Consider the following 25,279-nt stretch of genomic DNA (forward strand, 5'->3'; position numbering starts at 1 on the left):
CTGTACCAGACCCTGCTGTGCCCATCTGCTAATCTGGGAAGTGCCTGCCTGCAGTGTGGTGATTGGTACCAGTCCTGAGCCCGTGCCACAGGCTGACCTGATCCCTTTGTGGATCAGTTCATAAGCAGCTGTGAAAGCCAGATGCGGGTTTCACCGGTCTGTCTCCCTTAATAGCTGTTCTGGGTGTTCCCCTAAATCGCTGACTAGTATATTTACTTTGTCTTCCCTATGTCTTCTAAAACAATGTGGAAACTCTGCAGAGAACTGGCATCTTTAAAAAATACTTATTTCTAAACCCGAATCAGCCATGTGTTCTGGAACTTGGACATGTGTTGTTTGTGTTTGGTCTGTAGCTCTTTAAAGCCTTCATATTTTATAAAAGAAGGAATGAAAAAAGACATTGAAACTTTATCTAAAATGTTGATTTTTCTTTTTGTTTGTCTTGCCTTATGCATTGCAGAATTAGTAGTGCAAGACACTTGCATTGCTTTACCTCCAGTGCCCATAAAGCAGTGTTCACCTTGCGCCGTGATCTGTGTTCAGATGAGTACTCCCCTTATCAGGGTTTGTGCACTTAGGGTGGTACGAGCCACCTCTGGGATCAGAAGAAGTCAAATGTGTTAATAGGGAGTATCTCTGGATAAATTTGCCCTTGCTGAGTTCTGAGCTGCTGCAGCTAGGCTTCTGCTGGTCCCTGGCATGGCCAGGTATCACAGAATCATAGGATGCTTTGTGTTGGAAGGGGCCTTAAAGAACATTTAATTCCAGCCCCCTGGCATGGGCAGGGACACCTTCCACTAGATCAGGTCCCTTAAAGCCCTGTCGAACTTGGCCTGGAACAAATAGCTGTGCTGTGCACCTTGTGTGGGTGGCTTGTGCTCCTCTGCTGCCTCCTCTCAATTCCCTTCTCCTTTAGTTGTGTACATGCAAATCTCCACTTTCTGTGCTTATGTTTTAAATTACAACCTGTCTTTTTTTGGGCAGGGTGCAAGGAGTGCTTATGAACCTTAACAAGATTAATTACTCCTTGTGGTAATAACCTGACTATTAGTAGTAGTGAAGGCTAGGTCAGACATTGGAAGAGGGTGTCCCATTCCTTTGTTCTTCCCACCTCTTTCTTTCTCCAACTCCTCAACTGCCATCCCTGAACAGATGCTGGTACCTGTGGGATTGCTTAGTGAGCCAGTTCAGCCTGATAATCTGACATAAAAGTAGCTTGGAGGGAGGGGGTGAAAAACCCAACAAAATTTTGGCTTTCTGGCAAATGCTGAAGTAGTCTCAAAGCAGAAGGAATGTGCAGGGAAGGGGAAGAGTGACAATGCATGCTTGGATATGTGCTACCCTAATTCATGGCTCGTGCTCTTAGTCATGCTGTGTGGATGAAGCGCTGTTTGGGCTTCGCCTTTGCAGTTTGCAGGTGCTAAGTGACTGAACAAGGAAGGCATTTTGACTCCAGCAAAAGACAGCTAAGTGACATGGCATGAAATAATGGAGCCGCCTGACAGCACAGCCTGTACTTATTAGGGTGATACAGAGATCTCCCTGAAACTCTGTTTTTTCTGGTGGAATCCGCTGCTGTTTTTTTTGTTTTTTTGTTTTTAAATCTGTTTTTCTGAGCATGAGAGATTGCATGTATAAAAGAACAGCAGTTCTCAAATACCATGGAGAACTGTGTCTGAGGCTCATCCTTTACAGCACCTCTGTGTAACCTGTGCTGTTGCTGGTGATGGAGTATATCAACATTTTGAGCCAAACAAGGATCAAGGCCTTTATGCAGGTGATGTATCTGCATGCTAGAAGTCTTGGGAGCATGCAAAAAAAAGAAAAAATTAAAATGCAGTGGCATAGATCTCTTAAGATTTATTGCACCATTATCTCACGTAAAACAGTAAGATTGTCTTGGCATGACTGAGCAATAACAATGGTGTGACAGTATCATTATTTATTTTGTCGACCTGCTGATTATCCCTAGACATTGCCAGAAGCCAAGGCATCCTCAGCAGTGAGGTCTTTTGTTTCACATAGTTTCAAATACAGTCATTTCAAGGAAGGAAGCTGGATCTACATCAAGTTTCCTTCTTCAGTATGTTCCATAGATGGGATGTTTTCATCTCTGAGTTAGTGAGACTCCATAAGTGGGAATGGTTTCTCCTCCTGGCTTCTGTTTGCTTCTGTAAAACCTGATGGATAAGCCCCTGAGCACATGACTTGGAAGTTTACACTGAAAAAACATAAAGAATGATCCTTTTCGTTATTGACCTGGAGGAAAAATGAGCTCCATACAATATATACCCTCTCTTCTGAGTGTAATGAATCAGCAATTACAGCTGTCCATAGCGCCTTGAGATTGCACAGCTCGAGATACAGCCCATGACATAATGCTGTTCCATCTACAGTCATAGGTTTATTTTTGGGGGAACATTATCAATGAGTAATAATAAAGTGTTAATATAATTCAGGAACCGTCTGGACACTGCTTGAGCAGGAAGGTTGGACCAGATGACCCACTGGTGGTCCTTCCACCCTGACCCCTTATATGATTCTGTAATCTTAGTATGTATCCCAAGAAAGGAACTTGAAATTAATAAACTACCCATTTTTGTAAGAGGAGCTTTGTAACCTGAAAGTGATGCACCAAACATGAAATTTCAATGTTTTAACATGGATAGAGCCTAGTGCTAGTGGAATGGCTTAAAAAGGAAGGTCACTGGCAAATAGCAGAAGATACTTGATCAGAATGGCATTTAACAGTCTGTGATCAATATGGATACTACTAGTACTGATTGGACATGGTTACTGTTACATACAGCATAAAGGTTTTGAAGCAGTTGCAATGCCAGGGTTTTCAGTATGTGCCTAAGACTGTTCTCATTATGTATTTTTTGTTCTCAGTATTTTGTTTATCTATAGTACTTTGTGTATTTCTAGAGATGTTTCTTAAAATTCACTTATCAGTTTGCTCTAGGCAAAAAGTGGCTAGATTGAAGCTTTCAAAATAGCTCTCTTCGTACAAGATACAGATAAATGTATTCATTATGGTTGAGCTTCAGTTAAAGGCTCAGTCTAATTTTGAATTCAGAGTTCATCTCCTCCCAAGTAAATCATCTCCTTCACTGCTACCCACCACTTCAAGTCTGACCTTGAGGAAGTTAAAGAACTTCTCACCATTCTCATAAGCTTGGGGAATGGAAGAAAAAAGAAGGTTGAACTCTGTTGGGTCAAGGAAAGCACTCTTGTCACGGATGTCCTGAACATCTTAATCTGGTCAGTTGTTAGGTGGAGAACCTTATCTGAGTTCAGTTGTGTCTCGGTTTGAAAGACAGGTGTCTGCTAAGGAAGGCAGAAGCCTCCCTTGGAGTGGCAGATGTAACTCCTTTCCCTCTGAGTTATGATTTTGGAATCAAGGGTCTTTAGGCAAAGATGTGGGAAATAGGAATAACAGTTCTTTACTATATATATAGATAGATAGATAGATAGGTAGATATATAACCAGTCGAACAAAACAACAACAACTATGACAGTAACAGCAAACACAAACCCAGTCCCGGCCTTCTCGGCTGTCAGGCTACTCCCCCTCGGGTGCAGTTCCGCTCGCAGCCGGCAGGGGCGCTGGCGGCTCCCGGTGAGCAGGGCAGGTGCGATGGTTCCCCCGCAGCTGCAGGGGGCGCTCCGGAGCGAGCTCGGGGAGCACGCGGCTGCTTTGGTGCCCTGGGATCCCGGGGAAGGATGGAACAAAAAAACTTCACAAATCCCGGCTGGTCAGCCGGTCCTGGACTCCCGGAACCGCAGGCTGGAATGGCAGGCTGGAGCGGCAGGCACAAACACAAATCCTGGGTGGCAGACGAGATGTATCCAAAAGGGGAACCCCCCGGGGCTCCAGGCAGGCAGGGTAAGCACGGCTACAGCGTAGCGAAGGCTCGAAACAGCAGCGGTGCAGGGCGGCCCCAGCCCCAGCCTCCAGCAGGGCAGGGAAAGCAGCCTTGGGATCCCGGTGTTGTTTCCAGCAGAAAGGAAAGATGCCGAAAACGGGAACCAGCAGCTCTTCTCTCCGCGGCTTCTCTCTCCAGACGCTGAGAGCGAACCCCCAACACGCGCAGGTGAAACAAAGAGTAGCCAGGCCCACCCCACCCCCAAAAAATGGGGTGCTTTTGTCTTTCTTAAGTATGGTCATTTGTCTCCTAGCAACATGCATATGGGAGAAAATTCCTCTAACAGAAAAAAACTAGGACAAGACTAAAACCCCAACAAGTTGTCAGGGAAGAATGTATGGAGGAGCGTTTATCTGGGCTAACCAGCCTCTAAGTCAGAAAGGAATTAATAGATGAAAAACAACTGCTTCCATTGCGCCCTGATAAGAACAAGAAGCCTGTGCCTTTTCCAAAACTCAGGTATTTGTTTTGTTGCTCTGTTTGGGGAGTGAGGTGAATGCTGCTCTAGATGATGTCCAAATGAATTTTGTGACCCTAATAGGAAAAAAACAGCTTTTCATCTAATATGTGTGATTTCATCTTTACTATGTTACACTAACCTCTGTGTCATGTTTTCTCAGTCTAAAAATCATGGTTAAAACCTGATCATCAACCCTGTGTGTTTCGCTACTTTCCTTAACTCTAAGTGCAGCTCTTGTCTTTTTTTAAATGCTTGACAACCTGTTCATTAGATTGGTATCCAAATGACATCTGATCAAGTACGTGGCATGACATCGAGTGGTAATATCCACAAAGGAGCTTAGCTGACACGTAACCTTTGTTATGTGAGCATGTGGTGGAACATACTGTGCATTAAAGCAGTTCATGATTCCAGTCTGGTTGTGTGAAGTGGTAGCAGTAGCAAGCTGATTTATTCAGAATCCTCATAACCACCATGGTGAGTCACGCCAAAGGTCCATTTGGCCACACACTCCAGCAGGACCTCCAACAGGTGAGGAAAACAGGGAAGATGGAAAAGGTCCATGTTGTGTGATCTTTCCTTGGACATAACTTTGATTAGTCAGCATTTTTTAGGTGATTTTAAACCCATTGCTATACTTGAGCCATTGTGTTTAATAGCTGCTAATGAACTCTTCCCAGTAAGACAGTTTAATCCATCTTTTAACTCATTTATCCTTCTGATTTCTGGGACACCTGTGGCAATGTGGTGGTAAATGTAGGCTACTTCTTTTTCAGTTATTTTGCAGCTATTGTCTGCCAATTGCATTTGGTTTTATGTTGGGAAGAGTAGTTTCCATGTCAATCGGGATTTTGATGTTTATCGTAGGACTTCAGTCATCATTTTCCAAAACCTAAGCATATTATCTGCTTTATATATCCTTGAATGTTCATGTCTCACATCAACCTTGTAACCTTTTCTACTTTATTTCTTTCCCCCAGTGCTAGCATAGATGTAAAATGCATGCTAACATACATTTTTAAATATCAGGTTCAGGATTCTTCTTCGGTAAGTTAAGTATTTAAATGTTAAATAGCTGTGTCTGAGCTAATCATTCTTAATCTTCAAGACCAGAAAGTCAAAAATCCTCTGGCCCCTTGATTTTTCACCACTGGGTAGAATGGGTATGGTAACCAGTGCAGATTAAGGTGTCAAACACATCAATAGCATCTGATGCTAGAGAAGGGGACCAGATGTATGTGCTGCATGTTGGATTTGTTGAGTTGTTAGGTGGTGTTTTGTTTTGGCCTCTCCCTGCATATTCCTTAGGTGTGATAACCTGCCCGACATGGTGGAGCTGATGTTCTCTGGCAAGTGGTCACATATGTGTTGTCACTCATTATATATGTAAGATTCTGTGTTGGGTTTGCATGGCCAGGTTTTGGTAGTGGGGGGCTACAGGAGTGGCTTCTGTGAGAAGCTGCCAGAAGCTTCCTCCATGTCTGGTAGAGCCAATCCTTGGAACTCCAGGATGGATGTGTCACTGGGCCAAGCTGGGGCAAATTAGAAATGGTGGTAATGTCTCTGTGATAACAGATTTAAGAAGGAAAAAAAAAAAATACTGGACAGATCTAATTGAAGCCAGAGAAGAGCAGGGTGAGAATATGTGAGAGGAACAGCCCTGCAGACACCAAGGTCAGTGGAGAAGGAGGGGAGGAGGTGCTCCAGGTGCTGGAGCTGAGATTTCCCTGCAGCCCATGGTGAAGACCATGGTGAAGCAGCTGCCTCCCTGCAGCTCATGGAGGGCCATGGAGATGTAGAGATCCACCTGCAGCCCATGGAGGAGACCAACACCAGATCAGCTGAATGCCTAGAAGGAAGCTGTGACCTCATGGGAAGCCCTTGCTGGAGCAGGATCCTGGCAGGGACCTGTGGACCCGTGGAGAGATGAGCCCATGATGGAGCAGGTTTCCTGGTAGGACTTGTGACTCTCTGGGGGACCCATGCTGGACTAGACTGTGCCTGAAGGACTGCAGCCTATGGAAAAATGACTCACATTGGAACAGTTTGTGGAGAACTGTTGCCTGTGGGATGAACTCGCTGGAGAAGTTTGTGGAGGACTGTGTCCTTTGGAAGGGACCCCACACTGGAGCAGGGGAAAGATTCTTCTCTCTAAGCAGCAGCAGGAAAAATATGTGATGAACTGATCGTACCCCAACCTCAGGCTCCCTGTACCACTGCGGGGGAAGAAGTAGAGCTGAGGAAGGGATGGGGGAAAGGTGTTTTTAAGATTTATTTTATATCGTGTTATCCTGCTCTGATTTTATTAGTAATAAATTGAATTAATATCCACAATTTGAGTCTGTTTTGCCCATGACGGTATTTGGTGAGTGATCTCTCACTGTCCTTATCTCAACCCATGAACCTTTCCTTGTATTTGCTCTGCCCTGTCCAGTTGCAGAGGGGAGTGATAGAGCGGCTTTGGTGGGTGTCTGGCATCCAGCCAGGTTCAACCCACTACAGTTTCCAATGAGTTTTCATGCTGTAGGTTTTGGTTGGCTTAAAACAAAAATGTTACCAAAAATGCCTTAGCCCCTGCCCAAAACAAGAAAGTCCTTGATCTACACGAAGTTCATTCTTGAAAGATAGGAGGTTATTACCATTTTGGCCATGTCTGTCTTCCATGCAGCATTTAAAAGAATGGGTTGCACATCTGACACTGTAACCTGGCATTGTCTTGAAGGAAATGTTTTGTTTCCCAAGAGAGCTGCTGTAATGTAACCCACTGCCACCAGGGCAGCTCCATTTACATGTTCTGTTTACAAGTCAGCCTTGTATGTGCACAGTAAGGGTTAGTTCTTCCACATGTATTTTGTGTTATTACCTTGTCACTCAGTATTGCAAGTTCATTCTGCAAGTCTTTGTAGATGGATATCGGATATAATGAATATAAGGAAAGTCTTTGAAATGTGACTTAAAAACCAGAAATGCCATATGTTAAGTGTTCTTTAAAGGGCCAAGAATACTGCATATTAAGTAACATGACCTTTAGTGCCAATCTCTTGATGTAATTAGCATCGGACTTCTCACTTGAGCAACTTCTTATGTCAAGTGGCAAGTTCTTTCTTGGCATGGTGCTGCTGAGCGTGAAGCCCTCTTGTGTAGGCAGTGTAACTCTGTGCACATTGTGCTTTGGCCGTTACCTACTGCACTTTTTCATTGATTCTGGGATTGATTGGATGAAAAGTATACTTTAGAAAAAATTCTTTCTGTGTCTACTTTGAAATGTATAAAATATCCCTCAGAAATCACAGAATTCTATGTCTTATATCTGAAAAGTGCTAATGGGTTTATTGGTTATTTCTTTAAACAGGTGCACTGTTCTTTGCAAATACATTGTTTGCAAAGTCAGTGACACGACCAGAGACCATTTGCTGTACAGCTAAATGCTGCTTGATTGTTTGTCGCAATCTCATTGTTCTTAATTGGAACTATATTGAACTTAGGATCTGCAGAGATCTTAGTTTGTCTTTTAATTAAAAAATTATACTACTTCTTTTCTGACCTGCTTGCTTTGCCTGCTGTTCGTAAGGGATCATTTGGATGTAATACAGCTTAAATTAAACTTTGTGAGTTTCCACTGTTACTGAGCTGTTTGTATTTAACATCTTCAGCTTCTGAAGTGTAGTCCTCCTCTTCCACATGAAATTTGTCCTTGGTATTACTGCCTCATCTTTGGGTCCATTTAGTTTGGTGGGTGTGTTTTTCACATCCATGGAGCCTCATCCCTGTGGCACTTCCATGTGAGGGAGGATTTCTAGAGAGGTAGGCTGGCAGGACAAGCAACACATCTCCTGCACCTTGCTGGGAACAGAAGTGGAGCTTTATGGGGGCACTGATTCCTCTACACTCGAGGGTCTCGGCTTCCCACAGTGTTGAGGCCTGGCTGGTAGGTGTGTATAGCAGTGGGGAATTCAGTAAACCTTGCACTTGGATTGATACTTTCTTCTATGACATGAATAAGAAAGCTTTAGTATTACTTGAAGTGTTTGAGTGCATCTTCCAGAGGAAATGGAGTATTGAACAGTCACTGGTGACAGCGGAATAATGAGTACAATCTGTTGTCTCGTTCACCGATGGTTGTTTGTCATGAGCACTGAACAAACAGAGAGCTTTGCACAAATGATAGTGTGCAATCACATAAATGAAACACAGGGAGAACATTATAGGAACAATGGTACAAGGAAGTTGTCCGTGCATGGTCCTGTTGATCCCAGCGGGATTACTGACAGAAAGTACCACTGGATGTGAGTTGATTATACACGACTCTGGCTGCTCAAGCAGATGTCTGCGTCTTCTGCCTTGCCCTCAGACCCCCACTTCATTTTGTTGTCACCATCCCATGGTATATGCCAGTACTGCTTCCAAAACACAGTATCCTCCTACCTTGTCTTCTTGGCTGCACATGATTTAACCTCAAGCTCCTTCTTTAACAGTAGCATTCCTAGTGCATCAGATTGAGGAATGGGTATACAGTAAAAATGAATAGTTTTTTCGGGAGGAAGAGGTGATTCTCAATCCACTACTTCCCTAGTGCTGGTGTGCAAGCCCCTATGGCAGCATGAGGGAGGAGGCAAGTTGGAGGCAGGAGGGCAGTGGAGTTATTGCCTCTTGTAAGATCAGGTTTTAATGTCATTTTCCACTGGTGTGGTGCAAATGCTACTCTTGGTTAAAAAGACCAAGGTGATGAATTAATTCCTTACCTGGTGGTAGCTAGGCCACTTGTTACTGTATGAAGATTTTCAGCTTGAAGGCCTTTTCTCCAGTATTTATAATTTTAAAGATTGCATATAATGCATATCCCTTTGCTTGCTAATAGTGGGGTTTTTTCACTGGAGGGAATAAGACAAAGAAACAAAAGAAAGATTAAAAAAGAAAAGGTTGCCTTTTATTCTGAAAATAGATGGTTCTAATTGTTGGCTGAACTCAGTGTTACTTCTGGGCAACAATCACAGATTTTCTAGGGTCTGTGGAGAGATTTCCACAGATTCATGTGAGTCAGCAGTTCAAAAATAGAACCTAAATTGCTGTTCACACTCTGGACAGCCTGATAAAATTACTTTCTTTTTTATTTTGAGGTTACAAGGTATTAGAAAAATACAGAAAAAATTTATAGAAAATATTTTTTTATGATTTTCTTTATCTGAGAAACTCTACTTAGAACCTTTTTGCTAACAGATGCAGTTAATACTAGGTAAGCACCAGCAACAATAACTTTGTATTTCCTGGAATTCTTTTAAAGTCTATTTTTCTGTGAGTTTCAAGCTTAGTTCGTGGTAAAGAGGTTGCCCGTGCTTCTTTGGACAGCAATCTTAATGATCCTCTTCAAAAGTTTATAATCAGATACTTGGTGACAAAAATTAATGTCGCAATGGAAGCCAGTAGGGAGAACTTCTGATTGATCTTCTGTTCAGAAGTTATTGGCAGTGTGAGATATTGTCAGAGTAAGGAACATTTTCGGTTATGTCCTGTGAAATTTTGGAGAAGCAGTCAAAACACTGTTGTTAATTTTGAACAACCTAACTTTTGAGCTTGGGTTCCTCACTCTTCTCGAGACCAATAGTTCATATCTTAGCAGAGGTTAATTTCTTTCTTCATTTATATGAAATAAGTAAATTGAATACTATGCACTTGACTGTGTGTGTGTGTTTTGGATGAGATCTTAAAACCTGAGATGCTGTTTATTCTGTGTGGGTGTTAAAGATGCCCCTGTTAGGCTGTATGCTGCTTGCAAGTTGCTTAGTACCATCTACCCTATGAGATGAGTGCATTTCAGCAGTGTTAAGTGTACATAGTTGCAAAATGTTTTGGGATCCTTCAGAGCGGTCTTCCACGTGTGTCTGTTGCACACATTTATTGTGCCTACTGCTGTCAGTGTTCCTCTCCATTTGTCATCATTGTTTATTGCATACATGATGGTTACTGTGTTAATCACATAGTTTCAGAAAGTAATAATCTGTTTAATATTTTGAACTGGCATGGCTTAAGTTTCATCCAGACTTCTATAATGATGCAAAAAAATTTAGCTGTAAATTGCTCCCTGGCCTTCAGGAAGTGCATTAATGATTGCTGGGAGCCTTGACTTACTCCTGTTACTGAAGCAAGCTGCAGATATGCAGGACTCCATGGAATAAAAGCCATGCAACATCAGGCAAGTATTCAGTTTGTCTGGAAGTCCAGGATTTTTACCCTTTTATGTAGCATTTGTGACTCCTCCTTTGGAATCCCTCAGATAAAATTACCATTTATAACAATCCTGGTGGGGTGAGTTAGTCCATAATTTGTACTAATACTCAAAGAAAAGCATAATAATAGGTTAATACGGAGGTAATATGTGGAGCTAAAGACAGCTTGGCCTGAAGATATTTCCATGGCAACAGAAAGGTCCCTACAGATGTCTTCCTTCTAAACCTGATGCTGTTTATTAAAGGCTGTCTGTAGTACAATCTGTAATTATCATTAGGTAGAGAAAGGTTGTGAACGTGGGTGTACTGCTTGGCTGATGCTTTCTGACTGATTTGTTTAGCACAGCTTTGAAATACAGTTACAAAAGAATATTAAACACCTGATATCATTTAGCAGTTTCTCTCTGCAGGTAAGTTGAGACTTCATTTGAGACTGTACAGGGATGATAGTTTGAGAAGTTGACAAACTCTTTTGGCACTATGATTATTAAAGATAAAAGACCATCAGAAGCATGCTGGACAAATTAAAAAATTCACAGCGGCAGATAGTAAAGGGATGTAGTGCGCAACAAACCAAGGTTTTGTAAACAGCAAAAAGCTTCTTTAAGTAAAGGGAGACAAAGGAAACTGTAAGACTGTTATCTGAAGGAGAAATTGAGAAAATAATTGAAGACAGAAGTTGGAATACTAATCTACGTGTCTTCTGTCTTTACAAAGAAGGTTGATTGGTATCAGCTACTTAGCATGATTGAAGCTAACAGCTAGGTGGAAGGAACACAGGGTGGAAAAAGGAAAGAACAGGTTAAAGAACCTTTTCATGAATTAGAAGCATTCAGGTTTGTAAGCTTAAGGTGAAGTTTATTCTTTTCTACCCAAACAACTGCTGGAAGCAGTTTTGTGTCCAAGAACAATTACCTTGTAAAAACCTTAAAGGGCAGGTGATATCCCAAAAGAGGGCACACAGAGAGTATGTTCTTAAAAGAAAGAAGGAAGATCTTGTGATTGCAGACCAGTCAAACAAATTTGGCATCATGGAAGACACTCAGAGACATAACTCTTCAAAAGCACATGCTCATGAGTAGGTGTAAGCTGGACGTTTTATGACAGTTTTGTAATAAAGCACGTAGACTTTAAGTCTAGTTGGTTACAGTACTGAGGACAAAAACAATGATTGAATGTAGTGAGCTTGTGAAATGGGTTTTACGAAATAACTGCTTGAGACAAAGTGATTTGGTGACACTGTAGCTCAGCTGGGGTGAAAGAACAGTCCAAGTGTTTCTTCTCAACTTCAGTAAGGCTTTGATGGGAGACATATGTGACATCTCAGAAACAATCTGGAGATTTCACAGTGTATATGAAATTATTACTATGTGGATGACTGCAAACATACACAAGCATGTGATGTGGATGCCTGCAAACAGATTAAATGGTGGTGGTAGTCTGTTTGGCAGAGGAATATGTATCTGGTGGTGTTACCAAATTACAGATGGTAGGATGCAGTTGAACATAACCAAAGGATCACAGGATAGTTAGGACAGGCAGGCACTTCAGGATATGATCTGGTCCAGCACTTTTGTCAAGTAGGACCACCCAGAACAGGCTGCTCACGGCTGTATCCAGTCCATGTGTGCATATCTCCAAGGATGGAGGCTCCACAACATTTCCTGGCAACTTGTTCCAATGTTTGATCATCCTCATAGTACAGAAGCTTTTTCTCTTATGTTTAAGTGGAATTTTCTGTGCTTCAGTTTATGCCATTGCTTCTTGTCCCACTAGGCATGACTTGGGAAAGGTCTGGCTCCATCTTCTCTACTCCCTCTTACATGTATTTGTTACAAACATTAAGATGCCTCTGAATGCTCGCTCTGTGTTGATACACAAATGTTGTGGCAAAGATCATGGGTTGAGGTAAGAACAATTGGCAGGAAACAGTAATGAGATAAGGAAAATTAATAGTAATAGCAAAAATATTAGTAACAGAAGTGGACAAAAGAGAGAGTGATTCACATGCAAAAAATGCTCACTGTGAAGCTCATCCTGACCTCAGCCACACCACCACAACTGCTTCCTCCAGCTTAGAACTGGCATTATCCAACCACTCCTTCGGCTCAGAAACGCCGTTATCCATCCGCTCTCTCCAGCTTGGAACTGGGGTTATCCAACTGCTCTCTCCAGCTCAGAACCAGCATTACCCAACTGCCCCCTCCGGCTTGGAACTGGTGTTATCCAGCCACTCCCTCCAGCTCAGAACCAGTTACCCAGCTGCTCCCTCTGGCTTGGAACCAATGTTATCCAACTGTTCCCTCCCACTGGGAACTGCCACCACACTTACTTGACCAGAAGGAATCCCTTCTCCCCAAAAGAAGCTCCCTTCTCCCCTTGCCCCTGGCAATGACATGAGGTGGTATAGAATAAACTTCCAAATACTGGCCATGCCGCCTCCCAGCTACCGCAGGAATTAGCCCTGTCTTGGCCAGAACCAAGACAACGAAGCCTGTGAACTTCAAGCTGGACTGCAAGCATTAAAGAGGACGAGATTAAAATTTGCAAAATGGAGGTGAGATCCATATCATTAAGAGGAAGATCAGTACAGAAAATTAACAAATAATTTAAGACTGGGAAATCAAGTCAGTAAGTGCATAACATAAAACAACTGGATAGAAGAAGTTTGATGGATAAATATTCATTTAGTCTAGAAAGGAGAAAAAAGGGCAGCATCCAAATTTTTTAAAAGGCTGTTTATAGGCAGCAAAATAAATATTTCATATTCTCTGAGACTATGATGAGAAATTTTGGTTTTCCCAGGGAAAACCATGTAACTCTGATGATAGCTAAGCGCTCTTAACAGATCCTCTTCTGAGGTTGTGAAACCCTAATTCTCAAAGTTTAAAATTAAATTGAACAAATCTTTCTAAACCTATCTGATTCAACTTTTAGGACAACAAAAATCATTGGTTTCTCCCTTATTATCATGTGGAATCTTAGATTTCTCTGCTGCTGTGATCTTCTACAAAGGGATTTTTCATTGTTGTGAGGGATGGGGTGTCCTTTGAATGTGCTTTAGGATGTGGTCTGTCACTGTTGCTTTAGAATTTGCTTTTTTAATTATTTTGCCTGGGTTACAGTTAGGAACTGAAGCAAATGTGAAAACCTGAGTCAGCTGTCAGAATTAGGGTGATACTGTAACTCCCTGTAGTGTGTGCATGTCTGATTAGGGGCCAACTGTCATTACTAGAGGAAAAAATTTAGCAGCGGTCCATTTTACAGTGTTAATAAATTATGCCCTCATGAGTTTTGCTCACTTGTTTGCCTGGAACTGACATTTTAAATTGTAGCTCAGTCAGAAGATGTTAGTTGATATTCATGATAAGGTCCACATCTGCATTTGAAATGTAGTGATTTTGGCAGCTAGGTAAACAGCGAGTAAGAGGGGAGGAGAAATGTGGCAAATAGATTTGTGAAATTATTTTTTATAATAATATCTTCCATGAATAATATGGTACAATGCTCTTCTGTTCATATTGATAGGCATTTTGCATATTACTTAGTGGTACATGATCTCAGCTGAGATGGGAGCAAGAATACACCACCCCAATAACAGAAAATCTGCTAAAAACCGACGGATATCTTTGTGTACCTTAAGATGAGCAAATCAACCTTTGATTTATTGCTAGCCTGTCTCTGCAGAACTTTGACAGTGCCTAATCAGTGTGTGAAACTTTCCAAAAATTAAAGAGAAATACTGACTGCTTCTACAGCATTACAAAAAAAAAAAAAGTAACTCAGAAGATAGAACCTACATAGAGCTGAGCAAGTACTTTTGCCTTCTTCTTCTTCTTCTTCTTCTTCTTCTTTTTGATCAATCGTTTTAGCATCTCCTGAAGATGATTCTTTTTATTGTTTATTAAGTTAATCCCAAGTTATATTTGGGTTAGTGTCTGTTGGGAGAAGAGAAAGCAGTGGTCTTGCAAACACAGTTAGGGCTATTCCTTGAGCCTTGTGAACCACAGCATTTTGTTTCACTTACTTTCTCAGAGCCTTACAACTATTTTGTGCTTAATTGCAGCTTGCCTTAGTTGCAGGAAGATTCCTGGGGGGTTGCGTATTTTATTCGAATTAGACAGTGATGGTTGCAGAGTTCTAGAAGTGTGAAAGCAGAGATCCTGATGTACTTGCTCGAGGCTAGTCAGTCTCTGAGTTGAATGGTAAGCTGACGTATTTACTTTTTAACCATGTCTCATGCTGAATACACTTTTTTAATGTTGTAAGGGCTGAATCATCTGCTCGTTTTTAATAAAAATGAAAACATAAACCCCAAGATTATTTGTAAAGCTTTTCTTTGTAAATTAAATGGAGAATGAAGGAGGCACCTACCTCTGCCTCTGGTTTATGCAAGTGTAGATAAAGTGACTGGTGCAGGCATAATCTCTGGCATCTGTAGATTAGGTGAGTAGCATTATGCAACCAGTACAGTCCTTCCTTTCCTAGTGGTGTTCGCAGTGGGAGTTTGGATTTTGTATTGCCTTGGGATGTAGAAAATTCTGTCACAGGACAGGAGCCCCTTCTTGTAGGAGCTGGTCCTTTTTCTGACTCCCTAAGCCTGTCCTTTATCCTGTAGATTAATCAGTGCAAAAACATATCTGTATTTGAACACATAGCTATTTTAGTTTATTTTCCAAGTGTTCTTCAGCAGAAGAGTAGCTGAATCCATATTGATTTAAACTCTCCATAGCTTCCATCAGGTACACAAGGGTGCAGGAGGGCTTTTCTGAAGAATTTTGATGTCTAGAAGTTGTACATGACCAAAGCCAAGGCATTTGAATGTCACACTATGTGTTATATTGCTTGCTTTCTTTTACATCACAGGTGTCAAGAGAAATATTGATTTTTATGCCCTGTTTGTTTGTCCCAGTCATAATTATAATCAGAGAAGGGCAGTAATGCATTTGGTGTGCCTGTTAACATCAGTGTGAAGTTTGCATTTTCAGCTCTTGTAGGAGTTACTAACATCTAGCAGTGCTACAGTGGGAGTAGTGCTGGAGTGAACTGGGAGGGTCTGGAACACTGTGGGTTTGTGGACACTTTCAAGTCTTTACTTAAACAGTCTCTGAAAACAAAAATTCCGTGACAGGCATCGTGTTTCACCTAATTCTGATCTGCTGTTGTGTTTTAGATACTTAAAGCAATGTGGTCACTGCTTGCAACTCAAGACACAAACAAAAGAAACCCCAGTGTTTTTCCTTTCAAGTGCTGTATGCTGCTGTTCTGCACACTCTGTGCATGTCCAGATCAGAGAGCTGCTGTTTGGCATTTCACTGTTCCCTGGGTCAGTTAAGGTAACTGCTCAGCTTCAAGTGTTGCAAAGAAAATGAGCTTCATACACTTGCATTTAGAAGCTTAGATCATTTCAAAGTCAGTTGGAGATGAGCTTGATTTTAAGATCCTTCCTGTAGCAGTCATTGTAACAAGTTTCTGAATGGTGTCAAACTGCAATGCAGCTGTTACCTGAAAGAACTGTGTTTATTACTGCTGGAAAACAGTAGTAAAAAGGACTTGAAAGGAAAATGATAGTTAGCCAGCAAAGAATCAGAGTTGAAAGTGCCTGAACAATGAGGGTGCTCTGGAAAATATGCAATTTTTAGAGGTGCAAGGAGATAGCATGCCAGCGTGCTTTGCTGTACCATGTGAGTCTGAGTTCACAATCTAGTTTTTGCAAGGATGTCAACTTCACAGTGAGTGGAGTTCAAATGTCAAAACTCAAGATACATCTGTCTGCAGGATTGAAGCTGTGCAACAACTAAAATTTAGCTTAACAGTAGTAAAAATAACCCCAAATGTTGCCTAATGGTAGGCATTAAAAAAATACTGAACCAGTATATTTCACTTATAAAGACTTCATATAAGCTTGGTATGCTATGTCAGGGGCGGGAAGATGGAGGAAAGCCCTAAAGAAGAAGTCTGAGGAATATCTGTCATGACACTACTTTCTCTTTGAAAGAAACTCTACTTGCTACTGAATAGAGAAAAGATGTCGATGGGTTTGGTTTCTTTTTTTGCTTGCTTACTTGTATTTTTTCAAACTTTCTACGTTGAATGGAGTGTTAGAAGACCACTTTCTCCTCTTTTGCTATCCAGCACCTTTGACATAGAAGAGTTGTGAGAAACTAAGCAAGCATAGTCCATGCAAGTATTTTGGGTTCAGACTGCCTTTATCGACAAACTTCTGGGTTCTTGGGCTTCTGGATTCTTGGTGCATATATTTGGTTGAATCCACTCACCAGGGCACTGGAAATATCTGAAGGTGTTTGCTGTTGAGTTTTCAGCATTTACATTGTATATTTCCTAACTTTAAATATGGAACTTCATAATCTTTGCTGACTGTGGCTGTGGTTAGAACATTTGATTGATTACGCATGAAAAAATTCATCAAGACGTTCTCAGTTTCAGACTTAGAGCTCTTTTTCCTAGTTGTGACTGTAGCCGAGATCAGAATAAAACCCTGTTGCCCACAGAGTATTGGTGGTGATTGAAAACAGCTCCTAATTTAAAAATTGGCTTCTCCTTGATGCAGAACTTCTGGTATCAAATTTAATCTCTCTCCTGCTGTTCCAGTGGTTGGGCTTGCATGTCTGGGAAGAAAGTCCAAGTAAATTTTGGAAGACGTTGCACAACAGCATGAATCAGTAATTCTGGACAAGAAGGTAGTTTCAGGGACGGGGGTGGGCAGCTAGTGAGACGACCGTGGTTTTATTATGGTTTAAGTATGGAGTGCAGAGTAGAGCAAGGAGAGGCTGTGCCGTGTGATCTCTGTGGGTGGCAAGAGATAATGTTTAATGTGTGGGAATGGCCTTTAGGGACATAGTCTTTATAATGCTATCTGATTTAAAACTAAAAATATGACTTGCTACAGCCCTGTCAGATAGCTTGTAATTCTGTGCCCTCACGTCTACTCCAAGAGCCACATGATGATGTTTGATAGAAATGGATTTAGCTGCTGTTGTAACTGGCAATGCCATATCTGTTATTTCCCTCAGGTTTTTTTTCTTCTTTGGCCTTCGTGTCCCCAGATGTCTTTCTGTGGGCATCTCCTATGAATGCAATTCTTGTCTCTCTCTAACAGCAAACCAGAAGGAGTTGGCTGTAGTTAACCACTACTCCTGTCCAGTTCTGGCGAGAAAATAGGAGTAATATTCTTTCCAGAAACTTTGTTCATTTGCTCAAAACACATTAAATATTTCAGTTACTTCTGAAATTTTTTCACTTGGCTTTTAATACCAAGCTGGGTAGTGTAGAAGGAATATAAAGCCAGTAAAAATAGGGTATGTTTGGAAAGGAGATATTTAGATCATATCAAGACAATCAGAAATGTATGAAGAAAGAAAAATGTAGACCATGCTTCTCTCAGAAGGACTTTTAGATGACTGCATTAAAATTGCTGATGGTTCACTGGAGAGCTGATGGTGCTCCCAGTGCAACTTGGGCCTTTGCCGAGGGACATATCCTGTTGGACAAAACTGCTCATGTGGGCCAACTCCTAGGAAGTAAACTTATGAACTTGCATTAATTACTGACACATTCTCTTTGAAGACTACTGGAATACCCAAAGGAGCAAACTGATGTAAAATTCATGTCAGAGTTTTCTTTAAATGGATCCTTTCCTAATAAGACTGTAAATTCAGTGAATTATGAATGTTGTGTATGGGGGAAGCATATGGATGTAGCAGAGAGGGAACAGAGCTGAGGTGAGAGGATGTCAACATTTTTTACAAGCCTCTTTGGCCAGTAACATTAAGGAAGCAGCACAAGATTATTTAACTCATGTTTGAGATTGCCTTAGAACATCTATCTTTGTGAGTTTGGTAATTTTTAGGTGTTGTTTAGATTTGTTTTCTTAAACTTGCACCTTGTAAAAAGAATGATTAATGATATATGCAAATATAAAAAGCCTTTGGAATTGAGGATGGTTTATTTCTGAGTGCTTTTTACCTCTTTAGTTGCAGTGATTTCAATAACTGTCTGAAATTTAAACTTCTTTCTCTAGTGAATAAATCAATGACAGGATCAAAGTACTGAAAAGCAGGATCAGGAACTGTTTGACCTGTCTTGAAGACTGAGACAGAACAAAGCTTCTTAGATTTCTCTGCTTGCATACATTTTCCCTGTTATTTTTTGTGCACCTTTTAATTGATTTATTTCTCTGTTAGCAGAAATTCTTCTGCTTTGAGTACCAACTAGCTTTATAAGTAGGAAACTCAGATGTGTCCTATAAACCTAAGAATTTTCCTTGGAAATACAATCATTTGGAAACCTTGGAAGATTTCTCAAGGGTGGAACACATTTCAATACAGAAGCTTTGCAAAACTATGTTGTGTTTTGTTTCCAGGTCTTCTAAATCTTTGAAGAGTTTTGACAGTGCTGTACTTCGGAGTCTCAGCTGGGCCTGAGCTGAGATCACATTTGGGGATATCTGAAGAATGAGAAATAGGGTTGGTTTGAAGGACAGACTGTTGCAGTTGACTGCAATTTTCCTGAATTTTAATCAAGCACAGAATTTACTCTGGGACATACCCATAGATCTGGTGAAGGCTGTTTTACCCCAGTCAGTTCATTCACCCCTAGTGCAAAACTCATGCAGGTTTCCTGAGAAGTACGTGCCTCTGACTCTTTCCCCTTCCAGTAGTCTGTGCTGCAGCAGTTGGGAGGCTGGAGCAAAATAACCTTCCCTGGTTAACTGACAGAGAAGAAAGAAATGGAAGGAACCATTATTTTCCTGTCAAGATTTCCCTGAAACAAAGAGGTGTGGAATTATGCATGCTGAGGGGTGTCTGTGGTCCTCTGATTAACAGCAGAGGCCCAATTTCACCTACAAAAGCATTCTTAATTATAATCCGTGTTGAAAAGGCTGCCTTGAACATTGAAGAAATGATATTAACAGAGCACGTCTGTCTTTGCTTAGGTGATCTGCAGGCATTTTGTGGGAGTGTTTTATTAAAAAACATTGGATGTACACAGAAAGTAAAAGAGAAAACTAGAAATATGTTATTTGTTTCAGTTTAATCACAGCAGAAGGTGTTGCATCACTGAGGAACTCGAGTAGCTGGTCCTGGCTTGAGTGTGAGAAAGCTTCCTGCTTTGCTGCCTTAGCAAAGCCTGATATTCTTCCCCTGCAGCTGGTGACATAGCGTCTATCACAAGGTCTTCCTCAAATAAAAGACATCCATCTTGGTTATTTTATGAGTCTGCTGATTAAAGAGATTTTATTGTAATTACTGTAACTAAAAAGCTACAGCAGAAGATGGAAATGTTAATTTACAATCTGCTTACTGACCAAGGGTCATGTGATAATGGATTGGGACAGACTGTGGTTTGCAAATGGACGTGAATATTCGGAGCCACTAATCGGAAGTGGCAGATACGGTGCCATGGTGCAGGTTTCAGAAGGGATGGGTTTGATTAACCGGCTGTGGCGCAGCAGTGGTTGTGAGACAGGTTGGTTGAGAAATTATCACCTTTGGTTTTACGCTGGTGACGGCCATGTACATGGTAAAGGAGGAGAGGGAAGAAGCAGAAAGATGAACAGGGCTTGAAGGTACGTCTCTGGCCTGTAGTAAGCAGACTGTGCTCCAGACCCACCACAGCACTTAAATTTCCAATTTCCATTTAACGACGGGGATTTACATAGCTATCTAGATATGTAGATCAGGTCTTTAATTCTGTCTCTTAAAGATGTGTATATAGTCACAAATGTATTTTTCCAGCTGTAACATTGGCCCTGCTCTTTTTTCAGAGGCTTTGTAACTCAGGATGCAAGATGTCAGGCACCCACACTCTGATATGGTGCTAAAAGATTTGAAGGTTTTATAGATGTGGGCTCAGGTGTTTCAGACAGTAATAGTGGTGGTAGCCTAATACCAGTTTGAATGGGTTTTACTGCTTCTATGGAAATTTTGAAATAGAATATTCCATAGCAGAGGGATAATCCTTCCTGAAATCACCCATCTTGATATACATGTCCTGTTGAAAAGATTATCCTACTGTGTAAGCATAAAAAATAATTTCTACAAATTTTACTTCTTTATGTATGTTACTGAAATCTCATGTATAGGTTAATTTATTTGCAGTACCATTGAGTCTTGTTATGGGCTCTTAGTAGATGACTGTACTGAAACGTTAATTGTAACTGGCTTGAACTAACAATAAACTAAAAGAGTGTTGATTAAGTTCTTATTTTGGAAAGTGATATTATATTATGGAAAGAATAGTTGGCAGTGCAGAACATTGTGTTTATATTGTGGCTTTGAAGTAAAGTTTTTCAGTTGATCACTCTAAAAGCAGTGATATATCTGATAGCATCATGTGGAATTTTGGAGTTTTTTTTTTTAAAATTTACTACTGTTGTGTATGATAATTTAAAAATAAGGATAGAACTTAAATGCAGATTCAGGACAACTGATAATGGGGTATTCAGGTAGACATCGTTGCTTTACAGAGCAATGTATGACATGTTTCTGGGATAGCATTTAAGTTATGTATGATTTGTAAATGATCAATTACAACTGTGCTCCAGTGGTGACAGTGGAAAAGAGGAGTAGCAACAGCCTTGTAGCATTAGGTCTGCTCTGCACATGGAAGGATTGCAGGCTGGAAGCAACAAGTGCATGTGTTAGGGATTTGTTTCTGGGAAATAGTCACCAGAGCATACTGTATATTCAGTACAAAAATATTTCTTGCTGAACGTTGTGAGCAGCTACTGAATATCTGAAGAAGATATAAAAAATAAGAAGCCAGAGCTGAAAAAGGCATTTTAGTGATTGGCCCCTAAGGAGCAGATTCCTGAGCACAGCGTGAAATCTAATGGGATTAGAGCTGATATTAGAATTCACTCTCTTCTCTTTTGATCTTTGACTATGTTAGGACAGTATTAGGGTTTTGCTGGTGTCATAAGCAGAAATGAGTTGGAAATTCTCAAACTCAAATATTTATTGGGATATTGAGGGGAATAGTAATAAAAACTGGCTAAAAAGAAAGAAGTGGTGCTCATTAGTGTTTGTTTGGGGTTTTTTTGTAAAGGATTTGCAAAGATGAAAAAAAAGAGAAAAAAAGATACTCAAGTGAAGCCTATGTTTCATACAGATTTTTCAGTTGTTCTTCAGGTCACAGTAGAAATGCTGTCAGTCAAAGAATAGACCTGGCCTCAAAAAATTGTCTTTATAATATATATGTCTTTATACTTACATCTTTACATGTATAGATAAATAAATTATTTATTTATCTATGTATAGATAAATAAATGTATGAATATAAACACACATATCTATCTATATACAATTATATTTAAATATATTTATTTGTATTTTATACTTTTTGTATGTGTATCTCTATATAAATAAGAATTGTTGTTCCACTCTTCTTGATGAATCCCAAAATGAATGGATTTGGGTTGGACATTATTGTAGACAAATGCATTCTCAGGCTTGAGCCTAGATAAAAGCCTTGTCAGTTGTTGATGTCAGTATAAAGTCAGAATGAAAAGGATGGAGTAATTTGGTAGGTAGTGCCAAGACAGATGTTTAAATTATGAGGTGTCTATTTTGGGGTGGCAAAAGGAAATCTATTGCTGTGTTTGTTGGGGATTCTGGATTCCACCAAACAAAAGCACTGATCTCACCCATTCACTACCCTGAAGCACATATGATGTGTTTATTGACTTTGTCACATCTCTTAACATTGAGGCAAAATGTCAGTGGATCTGTTATAATTTTATTAGGATGTCATTTCTGATAGAGCTGGTAAGCCATAGAAAATAGTTGCTGACCTATATGTAATTACCCTGTGACTGAGAGCTCTGCTGTGGTGGAAATCTGTGTTCAAGAGACCATGGAGGATGTACCAAAAGCCTGGGTCAGTCCTTGAACTAATGCCAGATTCTGAGTTAAAAGTCAAGGAGGGAGGAGGGCAGTAACTCTTGACAATGCACAGCACTGCTGAATAGCATGTGCACTCTAGTGCCAAATAAAAATGCTGCACCTCACTGCCATCAGTCTGGATTTGGAAGGTAGCTGGTGTGCCATTTCTAGCCCATGATGACATCGGGTAGGTCTCCTGGCCCTGGTCCCAGGCATCCTGTGGTGAGGCTGCCAAGGGCTTTGTGGGGAGCATGATTTTGGAGACGTGCTTCAGCTGAGCGTATGAATATGTTGTTCAATCATTTTTTCCAATTTTTGCGTGTTTATCCAAGGTTTTGACAGAACTTTGAAGTATTGTTTTGTGGTATGACTTGACTTCAATTTCAAGTGGCCCACAAGGGAGGGGACCTAGCATTCTCCCTCGATGCCATTGTTGACACCTTGCATGCCTTCATTACATCCTCAGTCTTGTTTTCCCTAGGAAAGAAAAGGTGATCCTTTTCAACTATAAACAAACTTCTGGAGATCTCCTGGCAAGTAGTCCCATATTCCAGAGCGTGATGTGTGGCTGGCAAATGGTAGTGAGCAGTACTGCACGCAGCAGCCTTTGGCCGTAATAAGATCTTCTGGTCTCTCCAGAGCAGTCTCTTGACATGACTCTACCAGGAGAGGTGTTTGTTGTCCTGCCATCAGCCCCTTGCATAAAAGAGGTTTCTGTGCAGTGAATGTACCAGCACTGTGTGGCTGGGATAAAAGCGGTGATTCATCACCCAAAAATAAGTGCTGTGCTGATTATAGCTGCCAAATACTCAGTCATGAGTCTCCTCCCTGTTAAGCATTTGCCACCTCTCTGACTGTGGTGTAAGCAGATGGTGGGTGGTGAGAGTTAACCATTGATGAAGTCAGTCATTGCTGGAGTGAGTGGTGGCCTTTCAGCTGCCCCAAGGCTTCTGGGACATGTGAGGCTGGGTCTGCAGTCCTCCCCTTTTTTTGGTAGTAATCTTGGTAGTTTAAGCCAGCAAAAAGCCCCAGGTCATTGCTCTTGGAGATGAGTTAAATTTAGTTGCTGTTAATGGAAATTAAGTTTGGTTTTCATGTTTGCTGTCTTCTTCATCAGAAATTGTTATTCTATAAGGTGGGCCGATTCAATACATCGACTTGAGCTCAAAACTGAACTTGGTCTCAGGCACCCGTGCTACTTAGTAACCACATAAGTGTTGTATTATCTTTCCATTTGTTTTATATCTAGAGTAATAGTATGTAAATCACAGATTGTATCAAGTTACATTGTGGCTTCAGTAATATAAACTCAGACAATATTTTAATTTTCAGTAGCTTTATGATAGACTGTAAAACAGAAAAGACAGCAATTCACGTGTGCCCTGCTCATTCTTTCTAATCACCGATGTATTTTTAGTTTTTGTTTTCAAAAATGTCTCCGTCTTGAATGCAAATAATGAATCTTACTCCATTTTATCAAAGTAATTCATTACTGTAGAGCTATTTTTATTGTGTTGGTCACTTCAGAGTTTTCTGTTGAGAATAAATTGAAACACTTCACTGGTTTCGGTATTAAATATGCTTAATAACTCTAGTTCTCTTGATTGCTCTAAAGGTGATAATACCCTTCCTGGGAAAGCCAAGATGAAGTTAAAATTCAGTGTTCTGAACATCCCTGAAGTCTAATGCCTTCTGAAAGCCTATAAATGGTGCTTCATTTAAAGAAGAAGAAAATAAGTCTTTCTGAAGCATCCTATTGTCAGGTCTGTTTTAGTTTGGATGAGTAACATTGTGCTATTTCTGCTCCCTACTGTGCTTTTAATATTTTTACTGCAGCTTCATTCTGACCCATGTGTACCTGTGGCCAAAAATTAATCTGGACAAAATGAAGGGGATATTGGCAGATGGAGGAAATTGGAATTTCTCAGTGAGATTGTCCTTTTGTAGAGATACTTTGCTTCCCTTCTTCATTACCCACCCACTCTGCAGCTTGAGGTCTACAGTTAAGAGTTAGAAAGGGGCTGATTATGCAACTTGCAACATGAAATCTTGGCTATCCTTTGGAATTTTTTAGTTAGGGTGAGAGATCTCTCTTTTTCACTGTACAGGTGGAATATTAGAAAAATCACGAAGGGGTGTGTTTTCTTACCTTGGTTTTAGCCCATTTCAGAGTGTGTATGTAAGCTGGTGGCTGGACCTGGTTAATAAGGACAAGCTTTTTTAGGTGGAAATCCAGATCTCATTCTTTGGGGAGACAGCAGCCCCACTCAGCCCAGGAGCTCTCTGGCCTCTCCTGGCTCTCCTGATTATAGGCAAAGGTTACTTCTGCACCGCTCACCTGTAAACAATTACATTGTAGACATTGAAATGCAGGATCAGGAGATACTAGCCTGCCTGAAGCCTGTTTGTGATACACCATTATGATGGCAGGTCCTAGTGGATTTTTTAAAATATTCAAAGTACACTCTCCTCAAATATTCATACTTAAGTCTAACACCTATTATTGTAATAATAAAATCAGTTTGACACACTCCTTTCACCATCAGTAAATTTTCTGGATTTTATCTTGTGTAAGGTAGGTTATTGGTTTATTGACTTAAGCTGTAGTGTTTTGTTGAGTTTATTTGGTTAAGTTAACTTAAAGTGAACTAAAACCCAACTCTTAAAACTCACAGCAAGATTTCAAGAGGCATGTTGACCCATGAATACCATAAGTAGAATAATATTTGATAAGTAAGTGCCTCTCAAATTTTCATAAGC

At 40.7% G+C, this 25,279-nt stretch overlaps 1 protein-coding gene across 13 annotated transcripts in view; it reads left to right on the plus strand.

The window, feature by feature from the left end:
• Positions 1-25,279, plus strand: part of KLF12 (KLF transcription factor 12) — a 236,064-nt gene that overhangs the window by 102,625 nt on the left and 108,160 nt on the right. The window contains exon 1 of one of the 13 annotated variants that reach the window (XM_069009094.1): positions 24,977-25,094. The exons of the other annotated variants lie outside the window; for them this stretch is intronic. The gene's annotated coding sequence lies outside the window, so the exon portion shown is untranslated. Of the gene's footprint in view, positions 1-24,976; positions 25,095-25,279 lie in introns of those variants that run through there. 13 annotated transcript variants of the gene reach the window in all.

Source organism: Aphelocoma coerulescens, chromosome 1, assembly GCF_041296385.1.
Source record: "Aphelocoma coerulescens isolate FSJ_1873_10779 chromosome 1, UR_Acoe_1.0, whole genome shotgun sequence".
Lineage (NCBI taxonomy): Eukaryota > Metazoa > Chordata > Aves > Passeriformes > Corvidae > Aphelocoma > Aphelocoma coerulescens.